Source organism: Mustelus asterias, chromosome 24 (genome assembly GCF_964213995.1).
Source record: "Mustelus asterias chromosome 24, sMusAst1.hap1.1, whole genome shotgun sequence".
NCBI classification, from domain to species: Eukaryota; Metazoa; Chordata; class Chondrichthyes; order Carcharhiniformes; family Triakidae; genus Mustelus; species Mustelus asterias.
Genome location: NC_135824.1, coordinates 16,768,681 through 16,790,676, shown reverse-complemented (window position 1 = coordinate 16,790,676; position 21,996 = coordinate 16,768,681). Strand labels below are relative to the sequence as shown.

Below are 21,996 nucleotides of genomic sequence, written 5' to 3'. Positions count from 1 at the left end.
AGTAAGAGGTCTCTAAGCAAATGATGTCGCTTGTTATATTGATGGTGAAGAAGGGTGGAATACTCCAGCCAGGACTGAACATAGCCAGTCAGTCTACTCTGAGAATGGCACATGCACAACACAGACCAGAAATACTAAGAGGAAGTGACAAAGGGATGTTGTACAGCATGATTCTGAGTACCTACTTGATACAGTCGGGAAATTAGTCAGTCGGTATTGAAACGTGCAGATAAACACGATCATGTGATCAACCTGTGCAATGTTAAACATTTGGCTTGGCAAATCAGGGAGGGGCAGGGGGAGGATTGACCAAGGTTTCTGCACCCGACTATTACCCAAGGGCCATATACAGGAGTCAAGTGAGGATAATTTTGGCTCAGATGCCCACAGTTGAATAACGCACAAATATGGACCATTGAAACCCAATGTGAATTGCTTGTGCAAGATATGTGACCATTGGGGCGGGGCGGCACGGTGACACAGTGGTTAGCACGGCTGCTTCACAGCGCCAGGGACCCAGGTTCAATTTCCGGCTTGGGTCACTGTCTGTGTGGAGTTTGCACGTTCTCCCCGTGTCTGCGTGGGTTTCCTCCGGGTGCTCTGGTTTTCTCCCACAATCCGAAAGACATGCTGGTTGGGTGCATTGGCCATGCTAAATTCGCCCTCAGTGTAGCCGAACAGGTGCTGGAGTGTGGCGACTGGTGGATTTTCACAGTAACTTCATTGCAGTGTTCATGCAAGCCTTACTTGTGACTAATAAATATACTTTAGTAAATAAACTTTAACATTGCCAGAACCTTTAAAGGCGTTCCCCAGCCTCAGCCTGTGCTGTGAATTGAATATTTCACTATTAAAACAAAAAGACCTATTTCTATAAACATTCACTCAGATATATATCAGATTTGTAGAGGGCCATTGTGAAAAGAAAATTAGAAAGCATCTGGAAAGGGTTGTTGTAAAATTGAAAAATCAGCTCAGTAGAAGCTGAAAAATAGCAAACTATTAAATCACAAAGAAACCTACATATGAACATTACTCCCAGTCCGTCAATCTTGCAATGACACCGACTCCTTGTCAAGGTTGGCTATTGAATCTATTGAGTGATGGATGACTGTTTTCTGCCTTTTGAAAGTCATACATAAATATTATTGCAATGATTATGAACCTTCCAAAATGTCCGTGCCAATACAACATGACCTTTTAGCAATCCTGCACAAATAATGCTTTGTGCCATTCAATATATCGTCCTCAAAATAAACACATTCCATTGTGTTGATTCCATTAACAATCGTATCTTTGGTATATCAGAATGCAGAATCCAAAGAAACAATCATTTATGTTGGCACAGATATGTCCCCTTGATAGATCAGTGCACAAAGCCATTATCACAGGGGCAAGATCCAATAAAGCTTCTTTGGCCTGTAAACATAAGCAAAGAGGGTCTATTGTAGGAGATTGTGGGGAGGAGACCTGGATGGGTGACCTCCGCATCCTTGGACGGCTAGATTTAGAACAATAGAACTAGGAGCAGGGGTAGGCCATCTGGCCCCTCGAGCCTGCTCCGCCATGCAATAATTTCCCAGGTCACGTAAACGTAACTCATTTGTCCCACAGACCATGTCCACAATATTTGTAACACTAATGCCAGTTGACATTGCCTCCACCTTAATCAGGGTTAAGTGCCACGTCTGCTCTTTGCTTGGTGCCACTAAGTCAGAGTCACAATCACTCGTAATTATGAGATAGCTCAATATTAGAGATCTGAAATTTAGAAGTATCTCATTTTCAAGATGCATTTTCACAAAGCCCTATCTATGAACGGGGGCCCGGGGGTGGGGGGAGGAGGGGGGGGTACAGCTGTTTGCATTTCAACTGCGAGCAAGAAAATTGAGCAGCGATTCCTAACAGAACATGCTGAAATCACTGGAAAGAATATGGCATCAGTGCACTTATTCAGTTCTCAGATGTATCATATACCAAAATGTTTGCTTCCCTGTTCCTTCAGCTGGCATTTCATTTAAATCTGAATGCCTTAACCTAAAGCAGAGTAGACTAATTTGGTTTATCTCCTTCTGACAGCAGGGCTAGATGTTTATCAGCCGGATGACGTTTATAACCCAGGTTTGCCACCAGTGTCTGGAAACGATCTTCAGGCCAGTACATGGGGTCAATGCTGCATTGTTACAGGAGAGGCTCCATGCTGCGAGCTTGCAGCTAGCCTCTTCACCGTTCTTCCTGGTCCACATTAGCGCAGTTAGAAAGGTTAGCATCCATTAATCCCGTGTTATTTATATTCCGCTGTTATTCCTGGGAGCAATGCCAAAGGAATATCATGACTTTTCAACCAGTCGTGTTGATACATTTTTTAATCTTCAATTGACCTAGGTTGTAAGAATTGTGTAATAATAAATGAGAAGGAGATGTGCCTTTACTGAGAGATCGTGTACACTCGGAATCACTTTGACACAAGGGTAAACAAAGGCTAATGCTGTTGCTATTTCAGTCTCCCCTCTTGGCTTGTTACTTAATTTCCGTTCATTCTAGCCCATGTTTCTTAGTTTATGTCCTGTGAATTGTCATTTTCTCATAGCCAATGAATATTTGATTCCAATTACCCAGCTTTAATTCCAAGCATAAATTATTTTCTGAATTTAGAAATGTTATTGAGAAAGGAAATGTGAATAAATGGCGGTCTCGTTTCTGTGGGAAGTATTATTGCAGTTTGTTTATAGTTTAGGGCTGCTCCGAGGATTCTTACCACTCCAGAAAAGGGATTAATGGACATTAGTGCAAAGTGCAGCAAAAAGCTAATTAAGGCGCTGATAAGATAATTTTTGATGTGCTGCCTTCTGCAGCTGTCTAGTTAACCCAACCGGTGAATTTGTACTCCTGGTCAGACCTTCCATTAATGAGCTTAAAGAACAAGAAGCTTTCAAAGGCGTAACAAAAGTCAATAAGGGAGGTTTGCCACAGGAGTTGTAATGGGCACTGGTGAACATAAATACAGAGGAGAAGAAGGAAGCTATAATGATTATCAGGAGCATAGAAGCCATTGTAGCTCCTTGATCCATAGTAGACAAAACCCAGGAAACAGTCATACTAAAATAGTGCTAGTTGTATAGCACTGAAGTCCCACAGTGAGGAAGCTCAGACTCCCTGTGGAGGCTGAGGAGTGCCACCTACTCCACAATGACAATCGGCCGGCGGCCATGCGAAGACAATGGTTCTGAAAGTCAATGCTATCATCTTTATTCCCTGCAAGAGCAGACCAGCACCCACAGGGGAACATCTCTTTAATCAAGGACTTTGTTTACCCTTGAACAATATAGTATTCTGAACAAGTAAAGAGGATGCTCAAAGTGCATACCTCTGCCACGCTATGTTAACTCGACATTAGATTACAATTATGCAGCTCTTCCTTGAGGCTGTTTTCTGCCTGGTTGATGTTCTGTAACTACTGAACAAGTATATTTCTCCAGTAAGAGTTTCCACCTCACCGAGGAGACGTCAGGCCAATCGACATCCAACAACCTGCTCTGAAAACTCTGCTCACATTTTGAGAGCTGTGGCAAGTTACACCACAGCAGTTGAGACAACCCGCAAAATACTAAAACAATCAACAACACATTTGGAACAAAACCACATTCTTTTAAAAAAAATGTAAACTCGCCCTCTGTTAATGGATCCTTTCAGAAATTCCAGGATGTGAACCCATATCTTTGCCCCAAACTAATCAGCTCTTCCTTGGGCCATACCCTGTCGGTGTATCAGGTTTCACTGAAATCTGTCCACTAGTGTTCGAGATCTTGATCCCGGACACTCCGTGCATGGGATCGCTGGCGTGCCGCAAAATCCGGAGAGAACCAGGAATCACGAATCTTGCCAGCGAGATTGCAATTTCCAATTTTCCCCATCCCCTCGCCAGCGCCGTAATCAGTTCGCACCCATAATAGGCAGGAACCTGATTTGCATACATTTGAATAAATTTCAATCTAGTTATCTAGCCCGCTGGCCACATGATGCCCCCCCCCCCGCCCCTCCCCCCTCACTAAGTAGTCATCACCAATGTGATATCACGTCAGCGAGGTTTACAACAGGTTTGGCCGGATATAAACCTGTCGACGGAATCTCTCTGGGGGAGCAGAGGCAAATATAGCCCCCGGGGAAGAGGGACATGTCCAGGCTGTGCCCTGGCATTGCCCTCTGACACTGCCCCCCAGCATAGGTTGGCACTGCCAGGTTAGCAGTGTCAACTTGGCCGTGCCAGCCTGCGCCATGGGGAAGTGTGAGGGCCCAGTCCTAATAGGAGCCTCGTGGCGGGGTGATGGGTGCATTTATGTGTGGTGAGAGGGGGAGCGCGGTCACTGAGGGGTTGAAATGCTGGCACTGATTGTTGGGAGGGTGGGCAGAGAGAGCCCCCGGTACCTCTGTGGTAGCCACAGGTGGGGGGAGAGGGGGCTTTAATTTTACTTCTGATTAGGGCATCCTTTAAGGACGGTGCCCCCAACTCTGTGGAGCCTGTTGTCATCTCTAAGAGTCCCCGCCTCACCAGAGTGATGGAGTAAACCGCCCTCACTCATTTTTCTTCTTTAAAGAGGCTTAGAATCTGGAGAGAAAACTGGTCCAAGTGCCTGGGGAGTTGCACATCGTTTTTCTGACTAAGCCTGACATCTTGACAAATTGTGGTCAAATCGCCCCCATATTGTTTACAAGTGTGCAAACAGACTAACAAAAATGGGTGAAGGCATTACCTCTGCCCACCTTCAACGGATTGCAGGATATAGTAAAAAAATAATCACCTGGTAATGACAGAGCTGCCTAATGTGCATGTTTTGTTTTGTTTTCCTTATGTATCACAAAACTCTCTGTGCTGGTTGTGAATGATCCCCATTACTAAGTATAAGGAGTTGCATTGTTGGGTGATTATATAGCCAGCTGTGGGGCTGAGAAAAATATAGAAGGCCAGCTATTTTTATCTGTGACTGGTGAAGATGAACGTGCATCAGCACCAGGGCTCATTAATGTTGTAGTAATAGTGGGCGCAGTATTTTCAGAAGTAACAACTGTAACATGTTCAGGGTTAAAAGCTATCGCAGAGTTAACACTACATGAGTTTCAAATGGAGAATCTTGCCGAATACAATTTGTGACGTAGTTAAAGAGTATTCCCCAACAATTTGTCTGAGTCTAACGCACTGGATGTTTGTGACTTCTTGGAAATTCTTCCCTGTGGCTATCTTTAACCATGCTGTTTAGTAGGTTAAGAGTTGCCACGTTTACCTCTTGAAGTTTAGACTCCACAGCCTCTCTTCCAACAGTAAGCACATTCAAAGAGAACAAAGAAAAGTACAGCACAGGAATAGGCCCTTTGGCCCTCTAAGCCCGTGCCGGTCATCTTGCCCTAACTAAACTTAAAAAAACCTTCTGCCCTTTACTCTGTCCATATCCCTCTATTCCCTCACTCTTCATGAACCCATCCAGATGCCTCTTAAATGTTGTTAATGTGCCTGCTTCCACCATCTGTCTTTGAGAGGCAGTCTGCTGGCCTAGAGTCCTGTTTTCTCTTCTGAGGTTAAACCACAACTGAAGACAGAACCCAAAAGTTGTACAATTAAAGTAATTCAAGCAGCTCAGGTCTGGGTGGTTTTGGGTCGAGCCATTCACCCAACGATGTACGTTCATGTCCTTCATTAAAACCTATTGTACTTGGAGCAGGTAACTTGTGGAACTATTAGCACAATGTTGGAGATGAAGAGTCCCAGTGGCTCTATCTTTGACCAGAACTGGCTGGCACAGGCATCTCTCCTACTGGTCCTTTGTGTTGGTTTGGCTGGAACAGTTCGTACAAGTCACATTCCAGAAGGTTGAAAGCTTCTGTCCATTGGAATGGGTTCAAATCTTCCAGAGCCACCACCCTGTGACCTGCTGCGGCCATTTTATCAGCCCAACAATTGTCCTTTCTTCAAAAGTAGGTTAAACAAGAATAGATGTGGAGTGGATGCTTCTGCTGGTGGGGCATTCGAGGATGAGAGGTCATTGTCTTAGGATAAGGGGTAGCAAATTTAAAACAGAGTTAAGGAGAAACTACTTCTCCCAAAGGGTTGTGAATCTGTGGAATTCGCTACCCCAAAATGCGATGGATGCTGGAACAATGAGTAAATTTAAGGAGGAGTTAGACATTTTTAATTGGTAATGTGTTGAAGGGTTATGGGGAGCAGGCAGGAAAATGGGGATGAGGAGCATATCAGCCATGATCGAATGGCGGAGCAGACTCGATGGAGCAAATGGCCTAATTTTGCTCCTATATCTTTTGAACTTATGAAGTACATGAAAGAGAAATAATTTTTTTATTTCTTCATGCTTTCTTGGCACGACGCAAGAAACAAAGTAGCAGGTTCCTTTTTTTAATCTTTGTGAACCAATTCCAGTTCTCAAATACACATATGACGTCCCTCTTACAGCTTCTCTGCACCATGTTTTCAAAACAAACAAGAACAATAATTTAGAACACCAAAGGTGCTCAATAATGAGTGTGATAATTACCACAATCTTTCTTGACAAGGAGACATGCAATCATTTATATTTGAACAGTTTACTGTAAGCAGTATTAATATTGACTTAAATCACACACTAAACATAATTATTACTGAGAACGAAGGCACAGCTTTCACATTCTGGAGACCTCAGACTGCTCATGGCAGACATCATTGAGCCATTTCCATGAAAAGGCTTTGGGAAAAATCACAAACTGTAAAGACAATTGGCGCTAAAATGTTGGGCAACTGGCTATTCCTTGTTCTCTGAAGAGAGCAGAGTGGACAGTGTTAGTCAACAAGCACACACATCAATCTGGGTACCATATTGTGCACATGTACATGATTGTTCCTGGAAGGGCAACCAATGTTTGCACACAAATTGGCGTAATGCACCATGGCTGAAATCTATCTGGCTGTTCCAGCTGTTTGGATCCTCCGGTCCTGCTGACTGCGACATCCCCGCCCCCGCCACGGGTTCCCCAGCAGTGGAGGGTGCAAACAACGGGAAAACATACTGACAGCAGCGGGACCGCCATATTGACAGTGGCAGCACGGTGGCACAGTGGTTATCGCTGCTGCCTCACAGCGCCAGGGGCCTGGGTTCGATTCCCGGCTTGGGTCGCTGTCTGTGTGGAGTTTGCACCTTCTCCCCGTGTCTGCATGGGTTTCCTCCGAGTGCTCCAGTTTCCTCCCACAGTCCAAAGACGCGCTGGTTAGGTGAATTGGCCGTGCTAAATTCTCCCTCAGTGTACCCGAACAGGCGTCGGTGTGTGGCGACTCGGGGGTTTTCACAGCATTGTGAATGTAAGCCTACTTGTGATAAATAAATAAAAATTTAAAAATCCCGGCTGGAATTTTGCCGCAGAACGGAATTCTCCGTTGGCCTCGGGCGGGATTTTACAGGCCTGGCTCAAGCGAGGTCATAAAATTCTGCAGCCCTTTTCTGCTGCCGGGGGTGGGGGGGTGGAGAAGGGAGAAGGGGGGGAGAATCCCACCCTGTGGAATATTAGCTCGCGTAGCAAACGCTTAAAGCAGTTGAGACTCGATAGCTACTTGCACACTCGTTACAGCTAGTGCATCAAAATTCCTTTTTCTTTTGTTACAACTGACAGATTTATATTTTCAGAGCTCATGTTTTGAAACCATGTATTTCTTCAATTTTGTGGCTCAGCTATTAACCATAAAGAGAAGTTAATATTCCTTTTAAAAGAAGAAAAATATAGACTAGCATTTCATTTCATATTCATTTCAATGGAATGGTTTTGAAATATTATTTCATGTGACTAAAGTTGTATTTCAAATGTTGTATTTATATTTTTTTATGAAGCATGATGCTTTACTAAACAATTAGTTATTTTTTAAATGAAAGAAATTCTGATTTATGAACAGACCCTGGGCTGGATGTAATCCATGCTTATAATTACTGGCCAACCCAAGTCCTTCATGCACATCAACTGCAGTTGGCAGTAACCCGACGTGAGAGTTGTTCTGGTGATAACAACCACCTGCCTGTACAGTGCTGCTAAATTGCCACTTCTTTTGTTTCATCTGCTTCCTACAAAGCCTTTAGCTTTTTTTAGAGGACACTTTGCTCCTACAATAACTAAAGTGAAGGGGCAATCCCATCTCTGTCGGAGTCTTTTACTCCCTTTCACTCAGCAGCAAGATTAAATAAAAGAAAGCCGCAATACTCACTCACTCACTCACTCACTCACTCACTCACTCACTCACTCACTCACTCACTCACTCATTCACTCACTCCTCGCACGCACACTCGCTCGCACACTCTCATGCACTCACTCACTCACTCTCTTCTCTCTCCTCTCACGCACGCTCTCACGCACTCACTCACTCTCTCACGCACTCACTCTCATGCACACATTCACTCACTCGCTCTCTCACTCACCCTCTCTCTCACACACACACACACACACACACTACCACTCACTCTCACTCACGCACTCACTCACTCACTCACGGAGCCAAGTTGGTTCTGAGGGCTGCAACAGAAGCTTTAGGGAGACAAAGCGGGCAAACTAGACATGGCAAGAGACGATGTTGGGGAAGGTGCGGAGAGGTAGAAAGTGAGAGGTAAAAGGATAAAGAGGAGCCAACATGGGTTTGGGAAAGACCATGAGAAAAGAATGAAAGGAGGAATGTAGGAGATAAGGCAGTGCTGTTGTGATCATGTTACATTCACCTGCACTGAAAGGTGCAGCTTTGATTTGACTTCAGAACAGTAAACATCTATGTTTCCATTGCCTATTCTCATCACTGTGAAGGTAGAGAAGCGAGAGAGGTCAATGTATGGCTTCAAACCTGCGTTAGTGGCAGCAGGGCAGTGGACGAAACTGCGAGGGGAAAGTGTGAGAATACAATGGAAGTGGCGCCTTTGCTGGATACAACATGAATACATTCATAGTGCGGTGTAAAATCAGATCACAGACAAGATACTTGTTGCTTAATGTTTCTGGTGCAAGGTGATTGCCTTAGGTATGCAGCTAACATCATTGGGATTCAGTACTGCATCTCATTAGTAATATTTGCCCAGTATTGATAGTCCTGACTTCAACCTCAAGAGTCCCAGAGGGCTTGTGAGAGTGGTCCAAAGATTGTTGCCATTAGTCAAATATTATTGAGCCACTCTGCATTAACCTAAAAAAAAATCTCGTAAAAACACACTTTACAAGTCAGGCTATGCTATTGACTACAGAGTCTATCATTACAGTACGGATTTTATTATCTTCGAATAGAAACACCATAAGAATTCCGAGGTTTCACTTTGGAATTGTTGCAGTCAGGGTATGTCTAGTTCCTTCTGGTCTGTGATCAGGATGTAGGTGTGTAGGATGTCTGTGCTTCCTTACCCTCAGCGTGACTTTTCCTGATTTGAAATCAATTCCAGCAGCAAACTTTATGACCGGAAAGCTCTGCAGCGGGTAGTCAAAACTGCCCAGTACATCATCGGCACCCTGCTACCAGCCATCCAGGATTTATTTCACAAGCACTGTCTGCAGAGATCTCGGTCTGCGGAGAAGGAACTACAAAAGGTCGTGAATGTAGCCCAATCCATCACGCAAACCAGCCTCCCATCCATTGACTCTGTCTACACTTCCCGCTGCCCCGGCAAAGCAGCCAGCATAATTAAGGACCCCGCGCACCCCGGACATTCTCTCTTCCACCTTCTTCTGTCGGGGGGAAAAAGATACAAAAGTCTGAGGTCACGTACCGACCAACTCAAGAACAGCTTCTTCCCTGCTGCTATCAGACTTCTGAATGGACTCATCTTGCATTAAGTTGGTCTTTCTCTGCACCTTAGTTATGACTGTAACACTACATTCTGCACTCTCTCGCTTCCTTCTCTATGAACGGTATGCTTTGTCTGTATAGTGCGGAAGAAACAATACTTTTCACTGGATGCTAATACGTGTGATAATAATAAATCAAATCAAATCTTAGCACCACCAGAGATGCCACCCATCCCAGACACAGACTGTTTGCCCCCTGCCATCTGGGAGGTGCTATTTGCATTCGAGCCCATATGACCAGGCTCAGAAACAGTTTCTTCCCCAGAGCTGTTACCCAGCTGAACCCCATTCTTTAACATATTCCCAGGCGATGGGCATTGTGCAATATGCATGGACACGCTTAATGACTATTGCCACTTTTTTTAATAATGACTACTTGCATTTGCTGCTTTTTCTTTGTATCTTGGGAGCCTGCAAGCACACTTTTCATTGTATTTGTATTTGAGCATTATACAATGACAATAAAATTGAATTGAATTTTGCTGATTTTTTTTTAAATAAGAGGAGGTTATTTATTATCACACACTTGCCCCGGATGTTTGAATGCAGCATCTCAATCACTGGTCTCATTCACATCATCACACACACAAAGATTAGATACAGATGAAGTTAAAACCGTGGTGATAAAAATGGAATTTATAACTTTGTTTCTGTCGATGCAGGACTGATAAATTCTCAGTTGATACTTCAGTTGGAGTGAAGGTGTTTTAGAAATGAAGGATTCTCCTGAAGCTGCGAAGCCTCTTGTAGATAAATAGCCAGGAGGTTGGTTCTCAGATTGACCCTGGGAGCTGGAATACATGCTCTGGCTGCATGAAATGACTTTCTGCTAATTCCTGATGCTTCTGATGTTGCATCCATGCATGCACACCACCACATGCACGCCTCCGCATGCACACCAACACACCCACAGGCACACCAACATGCACGCACACCAACACACGCGCAAGAACGCACACCCACACACACCAGCACACCTACAGGCACACACCAACATGCACGCACACCAACACACACGCAAGAATGCACACCCACACACACCAGCACACCTACAGGCACACACCAACATGCATGCATGCCAACACCCACGCAAGAACGCACACCCACATACATGCACATATTCCGTGTCTGCGTGGGTTTCCTCCGGGTGCTCTGGTTTCCTCCCACGGTCCAAAGATGTGTGGGTTAGGTTGATTGGCCATGCTAAATTGCCCCTTAGTGTCAGGGGGACTAGCTCGGGTAAATGCATGGGGTTATGGGGATAGAGCCTGGGTTCACTTTTAACAAGCCCAAAAGGTCTTGTACTGTGTCCCCTCGCTCGCCTGAACATTTCTGCCAGGACCCTATCCGAAAGGGTACCTTACCTTTCCAAAAGGGGGTGCTCTGGCTACCTAAACAGATCCACCAAGTTGAGACCTCCTCTTGCCGGTTCTAATCTGCACATTCCGCTTTCCACGCGTCTGTTCTTTCAAGATCCCACTTCAGGGAAGGCAGCCATTGACTTAACTGGCCAGCTGCCTCTGAGAATTGTGCGTATGATATCCCCGGCCTGCGCCCCTGTCTCAACCCTGTGATGATGGGAAATCCAGGACTCGGGGACAGGACATTGACATTTTGGCCATTCTGGGATTTTTGCCAGGAAGGAGAACCTCTCTCTGGGTCGTTGTGTACACGTGTCAGGTAGATAGATACCTGTCAAATCTGTACTCTGCCCCCCTCTCTCGCCTCAACGTTTCTGCTTATAGTGTTTAGAATACAACTGCACACTGCATCCAACTCTGCGCTCACCAAAGTTCCACATAGCTTCGCCATTCTATCTAAAACTCCATACATCTCACTACAAAATCCATTGTACCAATTGCTTTTTTTTATAGCCTTAACCTCTTGAGGTGCTGTTTTGAGTTGAGAAGTTTGGGTTTATTGAATGTTCAGGTTCAGATCAACCAACCTTTCCCATTCAGGTAAATATTTTAAACTGAAATATTATCGTCCCTCACTTACTGACATTGAATTCTATCTTCCACTTTTCTCTCCATATCTCATTAGAATGTTATTTATTACCTCATCTATTTTTAATCTCATCTGCAAATTTGAAAATCATTTCCTGCAGCCCTTTGGGGCGGCACAGTGGTTAGCACTGCTGCCTCACAGCGCCAGGCCTGGGTAGCCTCGGTGCAGACCTGATGGGCCAAATGGCCTCCTTCTGCACTGTAGGGATTCTATGTAATTGTATTGGAAGCAGTTCAGAGAAAGTTTACTAGATTAATACCTGGGTTGGGAGTGTTGCCTTAAATTAAATGTGTTGAAGGTTGGACAGGCTAGGCATGTAGCCACTGGAGTTTACAACTGTAGGAGGTGACATGATTAAAAGATAAAGGATCCTGACAGGTCTTGACAGGGTGATTGTGCAGAGGATATTTTCTCTTTTGGGAGAAACGAGAGAGTCACTTTTCAAAAGTAAGAGTTGCCTACTTAAGACAGAGATGAGGAGAATTTGTTTCTTTCAGACAGTAGTGAGCCTTGGGAGCTCTCTTCCCCGAAAGGCAGTCATGATGTGGAGATGCCGGCGTCGGACTGGGGTGGGCACAGTAAGAAGTCTCACAACACCAGGTTAAAGTCCAACAGGTTTATTTGGAATCATGAGCTTTCGGAGCGCTGCTCCTTCCTCAGGTCAGTGAGCCATGTGCCACTCACCTGAGGAAGAAGCAGCACTCCGAAAGCTCGTGATTCCAAATAAACCTGTTGGACTTTAACCTGGTTTTGTGAGACTTCTTACTGTGTTCAAAAAGCATTGGAAGCAGAGTCTTTGGATATTTTTAGGGCATTTCTGATGAGTACGGGGGTGAAAGGTCATCGGGGAGTCGGCAGGGATGTGAGGTAGAGGTTACGATCAGATCAGCTGTGATCCTATTGAGTGGCGGAGCAGGCTCGAGGGGCCGAGTGGCCTACTCCTACTTTGTATTTATTAATTGAATTTAAATTCCGAAGGGCTGCCTGTGATGGGATTTGAACCGTGTCCCCAGGGCGTTCGTCTAGACCACCAATCCAGTGATAGTACCACCATGCTACCATCTCCCCATAAGTTTAAACTTATGAATCAGAGGCGGGATTGCTGCCACTTGAGCCCAAGTTGGCCTACAAGTAAATTAGTCTGCTGCTCAAAATCTGTGTCCCACAATAATTCATGATATCTTTGTACAAATGGGTGGAAACATGCCACTTATCTTTCTTCAGTTCACTCTGCTACTGTGAAAGTGATCCATTTTCTTGTCTGATTTGGAGCTGTCATATTTCCTGGCTGATTTAGACTGTTTGGTTCAGTGCGGCAATATTATGTTGGGTTGATGAGTTGGAGCTTGCACTGTGTAGCCTGTAGCTGGGCAACGTGCAGATACATAGTTTGTTTACTCAGGCTGGAGGTGCCCATGTTTCTTAGAAGCAACAGCACTTCCAAGAGTGTTGTTAAATGTTTTAAGGCCAGATGCCAGGTTTTGGACCAGTTCCAAACCAGCAGTTCCAAATCGCAGTACCAGCGACCATATCAGTTGAAACTCACAGGCCACTTAGGGTTGCTCATCTGAAAGACTCTTTAGATAATCCATTTCACATCAGATTCTATATTGTTCCTTCCCCTCATAATGCTGCATTCTCAAGATGCTGGTTCAAGATGCTGGGGAAGCGATGGCCTCGTGGTATTATCGCTAGACTATTCATCCAGAAACTCAGCTAACGTTCTGGGGATCCGGGTTCGAATCCCGCCGCAGCAGATGGTGGAATTTGAATTCAATTTTAAAAATCTGGAATTAAGAATCGACTGATGACCATGAAACCTTTGTTGATTGTCGAAAAAACCCGTCTGGTTCACTAATGTCCTTTAGGGAAGGAAATCTACCGTCCTTACCTGGACTGGCCGACATGCGACTCCAGAGCCACAGCAATGTGGTTGACTCTTAACTGTCCTCTGCAATGGCTTGGCAAACCATTCAGTTCAAGGGCATCTAAGGATGGGCAGTAAATGCTGGTCAGCCAGTGAGGCCCAGGTCCTACGAATGAATAAAAAAAACCTCTCGCCATCACTTCTATCTGATGGCAAAAAAGAAAGCAGGAGATATTGGGAAATTTTTGCAAGTGCGTTGTCATTTATGCTAAAGAAATCCCCTTTGAAAACCTTGAAAACAAGTCCAAGGCAGTAAATGTTGCTGCTGATTTCAAATGCAAATAATAATACTTAAGAATTTTATGTCCAAAACAAACTTCTAAGGCCAATGTCTGTCTGTACATTTTCAACTGTTTATCTTAAATGGATTAACACCATCACTGGCATTAAGAAATGAGCATTTTTCCACTGAAACAATCATGTTTAGCTTGTTAGAATCATAGAATCCCTACAGTGCAGAAGGAGGCCATTCAGCCCATCGAATCTGCACTGACCACAATTCCACCCAGGCAGTATTCCTGTAACCCCACATATTTACCCTGCTAATCCCCCTGATACTAGGGTCAATTTAGCACGGCCAATTTAGCACAGCCAATCCACCTAACCTTTGGACTTTGGGAGGAAATTGGAGCTCCCAGAGGAAACCCACACAGACACAGGGAGAATGTGCAAACTCCAAGCACAGACAGTGTCCCGAGGCCAGAATTGAACCTGGGTCCCTGGCGCTGTGAGGCAGCAGTGCTAACCACCGTGCCACCGTGTCCTACACATAAGTTCATGATGATCAGAAATGTGACCTTGCCATAGTGCATCTCCCTCAGATTTAGAACTCCCACGCTTGAACACACAATCTCGGCTGACCCTCAGTGCTGCAATGTCAGATGTGCTATCTTCTGGGTGAGATGCTAAACCGGTCTCAGAAAGCTATTCGAGTGTTTGTAAATGATCACATGTCACTTTTCAAAGGTAGCAGGGATTTCACCTGGTCAACATTCATCCCTCAAGCAACATCACCAAAAAAGATTAATTGGGTATTTATCTCATTGCTGATTGTGAATTATACAGCGTGTAAGCATTGCCTATAAAACAACACTTTGAAAGTATTTAATTGAGGATATTCTGAGGACGTAATAGACTCTATAAAAGTTTAAGTTCTTTCTTTACTTAAATGGTATCCATTTTTTTTAACTTAATTACAAAGAAAACAAGGTAAATTTTCTACTGTTTGTATTTCTGACCAAGGATTCTGCACACTGGGAGTGCATATTGCAAGCAGAGGATTTATTCCCATTCATCGATTAGCCTAAGTTTCCATCAACTTAAATTAAAAGATGGCAAATGGGGGGAAACTGTGTAATGGCCACACTCCACGTCACATCCAGTGTTCCAGTGTACTCCTGGCATGAGGTGCTGTGCATTGGGAGCTCGAAACAGGAAAATATCCCCAGTAACATCTGAGGATGAACCACAGTCCAAGTAAGAATCACAGAATCATACAGTGCAGAAGGAGGCCCATTCGAGTCTGCACCAACCAAAATCCCACCCAGCCTCCATCCCCATAACCCCATGCACCTAACCTAGCTAGTCCCCCCTGACACCAAGGGCCAATTTACCATGGCTAATCCACCTAACCTGCACATCTTTGGACGGTGGGAGTAAACCGGAGCACCCAGAGGAAACCCACGCAGACACGGGGAGAATGTGCAAACTCCACACAGACAGTGTCCCAAGCCGGGAATCGAGTCCAGGTCCCTGGCACTGTGAGGCAGCAGTGCTAACCACTGTGCCACCGTGCCACCCACAAACAAGTAAGGAACTTAAGAAGATGTTGACTATCCAATAGTAACATCATGGCCCAGACTCTCCCGTTTATTACTGTACTAATGTGTGCAGAGTCCATGAATCTACATATAAATCATATTTTCTTTTCATTTCTCGAAGTGCCATACCGAATGGTGTAGAGAACCATGATTATCCACTTTTCTGGGCAGAGTAACAATGAATGACTTTGTTGTTGGAGTTCAGGCTTGTCTTTAATACTGTCCAGCTTGCGGTAAATGGATGTCCATGCTGAGTGACGTGTTGATACGAGGGATGTCAATCCATTCACGTCTTGATGTGAACCAAGATCAAGAATTTGACCATGTTTGACTCGAGAAAAGAGAAGCACGAGGTGCTTCCCTATTGCCTTCCTCGTGTGTCTTTGAAAAGAAGACATCCCTCTTGCCAGAGGATCCTCCGCCGCCTGGGCTCCAGCCAACCGTCGCTGTAGCTTCTCCACCTTCACCACCATAGAATCCGCTGGCTCCACCACTGGCCACCGTTCGTAACCCTGAACATAAATTTCTTCATGAGACAAAGTACTTGTGCTGCTGCTTTCAGAAGACAATTACTCTGCAAAGCAGTCACTTCTTTATACTCGTAGCAAGTTTGGAACTGCCATCTTCGCAAGGCTAAGAATGAAGCAACCCAATTAGTCCAGCATTTCCTGGCAATCGGATTGATGGGCTGTCTCTTTCTCACCAAATGTTGCTGCGCGGTTTAAATATTAATGACAATGAGCACCAGTAACTCGGCGAAACTTTGACAGCGTGCTCTGGACCAATTTTCTTTTCAAAGAAAGTTAGCAGAAATCGTTCTGTTGCTACGGCCACAGGCAGACAGAGCCACTCGCCCACCATCAACCATGACAGCAGAGAGCTAAGAGCATGATATACACCAACTTGTTATAGGGTGTTGGACAAAGAACAAAGAACAATACAGCACAGGAACAGGCCCTTCGGCCCTCCAAGCCCGCGCCGCTCCCCGGTCCAGGATTGAATCCTGAATCCAGGATCCCCGCCCAATTTTCCAGCCTATCTACATACCAATATCCTATCCACCGAGCTGTCCCTCACAGCTACGATGCTTTGTTCATTACAACCTATTAACTCACCCCCACCCCCCCATTCCAGACCATGTGATCTCCAGGGAGAGGCGAAAACCCAGAGTGAAAAACCCCAGGGCCAATATGGGGAAAAAAAATCTGGGAAATTCCTCTCCGACCCCCTGAGGCGATCGAAACGAGTCCAGGAGATCACAATGGCCCCGATCGGAAAATGCTTCCCAACCCTAGTCATTTCCACTTCCACGAACACCATATGAATTCCCTGCCCCCGAGACAGGTTCCCAACTATCCGCAGTCTCGCTCTGTACTGGCACCAGCAAGATGATCATAGAATGAAGCCTTGAAACGAGAAACAAGGAACAATTAGCCCGCGCCGCTCCCTGGTCCAAACTAGACCACTCTTTTGTATCCCTCCATTCCCACTCCGTTCATATAGCTGTCTAGATAAGTCTTAAACGTTCCCAGTGTGTCCGCCTCCACCACCTTGCCCGGCAACACATTCCAGGCCCCCACGACCCTCTGTGTGAAATATGTCCTTCTGATATCTGTGTTAAACCTCCCCCCCTTCACCTTGAACCTATGACCCCTCGTGAACGTCACCACCGACCCGGGGAAAAGCTTCCCACCGTTCACCCTATCTATGCCTTTCATAATTTTATACACCTCTATTAAGTCTCCCCTCATCCTCCGTCATTCCAAGGAGAACAACCCCAGTTTCCCCAATCTCTCCTCATAACCAAGCCCCTCCATACCAGGCAACATCCTGGTAAACCTCCTCTGTACTCTCTCCAAAGCCTCCACGTCCTTCTGGTAGTGTGGCGACCAGAACTGGACGCAGTATTCCAAATGCGGCCGAACCAACGTTCTATACATCTGCAACATCAGACCCCAACTCTTATACTCTATGCCCCGTCCTATAAAGGCAAGCATGCCATATGCCTTCTTCACCACCTTCTCCACCTGTGACGTCACCTTCAAAGATCTGTGGACTTGCACACCCAGGTCTCTCTGCGTCTCTACGCCCTTTATGGTTCTTCCATTTATCGTGTAGCTCCTCCCTACATTATTCCCACCAAAATGCATCACTTCGCATTTATCAGGATTGAACTCCATCTGCCATTTCCTTGCCCAAATTTCCAGCCTATCTATATCCTTCTGTAGCCTCTGACAATGTTCCTCACTATCTGCAAGTCCAGCCAGTTTTGTGTCGTCCGCAAACTTACTGATCACCCCAGTTACTCCTTCTTCCAGATCATTTATATAAATCACAAACAGCAGAGGTCCCAATACAGAGCCCTGCGGTACACCACTAGTCACAGGCCTCCAGCCGGAAAAAGACCCTTCCACTACCACCCTCTGTCTTCTGTGACCAAGCCAGTTCTCCACCCATCTAGCCACCTCCCCCTTTATCCCATGGGATCCAACCTTTTTCACTCGCCTACCATGAGGGACTTTGTCAAACGCTTTACTAAAGTCCATATAGACAACATCCACGGCCCTTCCTTCGTCAACCATTTTGGTCACTTCTTCAAAAAACACCACCAGGTTAGTGAGGCACGACCTCCCTCTCACAAAACCATGTTGACTATCGTTAATGAGTTTATTCCTTTCTAAATGCGCATACATCCTATCTCTAAGAATCTTCTCCAACAACTTCCCCACCACGGACGTCAAGCTCACCGGCCTATAATTACCCGGGTTATCCTTCCTACCCTTCTTAAATAACGGGACCACATTGGCTATCCTCCAATCCTCTGGGACCTCACCTGCGTCCAGTGACGAGACAAAGATTTGCGTCAGAGGCCCAACGATTTCACCTCTCGTCTCCCTGAGCAGCCTTGGATAGATTCCATCAGGCCCTGGGGATTTGTCAGTCTTTATATTCTCTAACAAACCTAACACTTCCTCCTTTGTAATGGAGATTTTCTCCAACGGTTCAACACTCCCCTCCGAGACACTGTTCTGTAGGTCTTAAATAAATTATCTATGTGTACTTATTAACTACAAGAACTATGTACGCGTTGTGCCACTGTGGGACGGCACGGTGGCACAGTGGTTAGCACTGCTGCCTCACAGCTCCAGAGATCTGGGTTTGATTCTGGCCTTGGGTGACTGTGTGGAGTTTGCACGTTCTCCCTGTGTCTGCATGGGTTTCCTCTGAGTGCTCCGGTTTCCTCCCACTGTCCAAAGAAGTGCAGGTTAGATGGATATGCCATGCTAAATTGCCCCTTAGTGTCCGAAGATGTCAAGGTTAGGGGGTTAGCTGGATAAATATGTGGGGTAATAGGGATAGGGCAGGGGATAGGCCTGGGTAAGATGCTCTTTAGGAGAGCTGGTGTGGACTTGATGGGCTGAATGGCTTCCTCCTGCATTGTCGTGATTCTATGATTCCAGTAAAAGGTTCAAGCTAGGCGCTGTCTCCATACATGCTTGTGCACATGTCTCTGTCCAACACTAGACTGATCACAAGGTGTGAATCATGTGTTCTGTTAACTCATTGTGTAGGCAGTACTAGTACTCAGTCCTACATTAACCCTATATGTGCCAGATCCTTATACTGCACAACTTATTAGCCCTGACTTGAACAATTCCCCATATTCCTAAACTTGACGTGGTCCTATTCAGGCAACAACTATTGTATAGTGCCTTTAGGGTATTAGAAACACGGCACTTCATAGGAGCATCATTAGACAAAATATTAACACCTTGCCATATAAGGAGATAATCGGATAAGTGAGCAAAAATCTCTTCAAAGAGACAGATTTTAATGAGCATTTTAAAGTGGAAAGGCATGTGGAGAGGTTTAAAGAGGGAATGCCAAATTCTTACGGCCCAGGCAGCTAAAGGTATAGCCGCCAATACTGGAATGAAGGAAATTAGGGAGAAGCAAGAGATCAAAATCGAGTTTGCTCTTTTTCTTCCAAGATAATTTATTTTTTTCCTTTTTACAAATCAAATTATTAGTCAAATTGAGTGAAATTTTCTAGACCCCATTGGCAATGGTCTAGGAGGCGGGAAGCCTAACAAAATGGCATGGGAAGTGACCTTGGAATGCCTGATTTCCTCCAGCCTCCACGCCATTTTGCCAGCAGGTGAAGGCTGGCAGATGACCCACGCGCCAGGTGCTCAAATGCCACATAGGTGGCCAACTGAAGGTGGCCTCCAGCTTTAATAGGATGGTATCCCCGGGACAGCCGCTTCATTGACTGTCACCAGCAGAATGCAGCCCCAGATTCCATTACTCACCAAGACAAGGTGGCCCAGCTCCACACCCCCATCACCCCTCCCTCTCCCCCACTTTCGACCCCCGTCACCTCCACAAAATTCTGCCCATTGAGTTACAGCTCCTTCGCACTGATACAATGTCTTTTGATGCACGGGTGGCTTAAACATAATTCCGTTTTAATGTAATGGTGTGTTTTATGGTGTCAACACCGAATGTATTTTTTTTTTGCAGGCAACATTAATAAATCTTAATATGTCCAAATATTAATCAAGCCAGTTGAGATGTAGGATTTGTAAACCATTAGGAATAACAATGAGTATTACAGTGGGAAATCAATGTTAAATTAGCCAAAATGACATCTTTATGCTTTAAAACATTATTCATCTGATACCTCGATGCTGCCTCGTACAATGAAAATAACAGATTGCTTGCAAATTGTGCATTCATCTAAAAGCTGTGCTTTAGGTTTGCTTAGCAGAATAAAAAGTGAGAGTTTTGTTATCATAAGCAGTTCGAAAATGTTCAATGCATCAATTATCCACTATGCTTGCCATGCCTGAATCTACTGTTGCAAAGAAGAATTATGCATTGACATTAATCATTTTGGAAAGTGATAACTCTATTGTAACATCCATTCAACTATATTAATTTTTTTCCCCCCCCTAGCTTCTTCAAAGCTTTGAATACAAGAGCAACAGTGAAGGTAAGAATGATTCTTAATCAAAGAATCAAACCATCTACTTTGTAGAGTTTGTCACATTCAACAAACAAGGCACCCTCTTGAGATACAAAGACAAGTTCTGCAGTGATGCTTAAATGTGGGCCGCCGATGTATTATTAAGCATGAATTCCTTAACTTGTCGGGGCTTTCCACAAGTGTACACGCTGACTAGACATTACTCAGTTCTTAAAAGAAACAAGAATTTTGCCACTAGATTTCCAAATCTGATTAATCATTTCATTGAACTAAAAGCGTTATTGTCTATGAAGGCAGATCTGACCACAGTGCGCCTTTCTTTAGTGAAGCAGATCACTAGCATCCGACCAGCCCTTAAGGCTTTAAGCGGGCACTTTAAAAGTCTGCTGAAGAATCTTTTGTTAATTATATTGTACAGTATGAAAGCACTCCATAGTTTACAGTGAACTGCCGTTATGTGACGATATGGAATTTACTGCTGGCTGTGGGTTTATTATTAGAAACAATCAATTGTCACAATGCTCTAATCTAATGTCGTACAAACCCACTTGACAGCTGAGTGCAATGCGGGGTCAGCCATCCTGAACCCACTAATGCACCGTAATGAATATACTGAAGTCTGCTTCTGAGGTTGACGGGAGCTGGGACAAAAAAACACCCAAGTTCACCAGCGCCCTTAGCAATGTTGCAGATATCCAGAAGTGGCCATTATAATCCCCAGAACATTTTAATTACTTGGTGCTATCACTGCTCGTGGCTTCTTTTATGACCAGCCGCACTGTTCCATGGCTTCTACCGTATGTCTTGAAATCACACTGAAAGTAACCTTTTAAGCTGAAGGTGGGGGATGGTAGCATAGTGGGAAAGTTACTGAACTTGGAGGCCCGGACCAAAGCTCCAGAGACACGAGTTCAAATCCTGCCACGGCAGCTGGAGGAATTTAAGTTCATTTAGATAAATGTGGAATAAAATGTTAGTCTCATTAATAATGATCACAAACCTAACAGATTGCCGTAAAACCCCATCTGGTTCACGAATGTCCTTCAGGGGAGGAGGCCTGCTGGTTTGGCCAGCTCCCAGACCCACCGCAATGTGATTGACTCTTAAACTGCCCTCTGAAATGGCCGAGCAAGCCACTCAGTTGTAGATGGCTCACCACCGCCTGCTCAAGGGCCAAGAGTGATGGACAATAAATGTTGGCCTTGCCAGTGACACTCAGATCCCAAGACCTAATATGAAAAAGAAGCATAATCCCAACCAACAAAGAGCTTCCTTCCACCGAAACATAGAAAGCGAGCAGCTCGCTTGAAATCCCTATTTTTTCAATGCGAGAGATTTTGCTGCAAGAGGATAATATTCAGAGTATTGACAATACAATATGATACAATATTGTAATGCTGTAAAGT

General features: G+C 44.9%; 1 protein-coding gene across 2 annotated transcripts in view; it reads left to right on the top strand.

The window, feature by feature from the left end:
- The window catches only part of sema6d (semaphorin 6D), a 188,208-nt gene that overhangs the window by 32,490 nt on the left and 133,722 nt on the right, over window positions 1-21,996 (top strand). For both annotated transcript variants that reach the window (XM_078241339.1, XM_078241336.1), the window contains one exon: window positions 20,560-20,596. The gene's annotated coding sequence lies outside the window, so the exon portion shown is untranslated. Of the gene's footprint in view, window positions 1-20,559; window positions 20,597-21,996 lie in introns of those variants that run through there.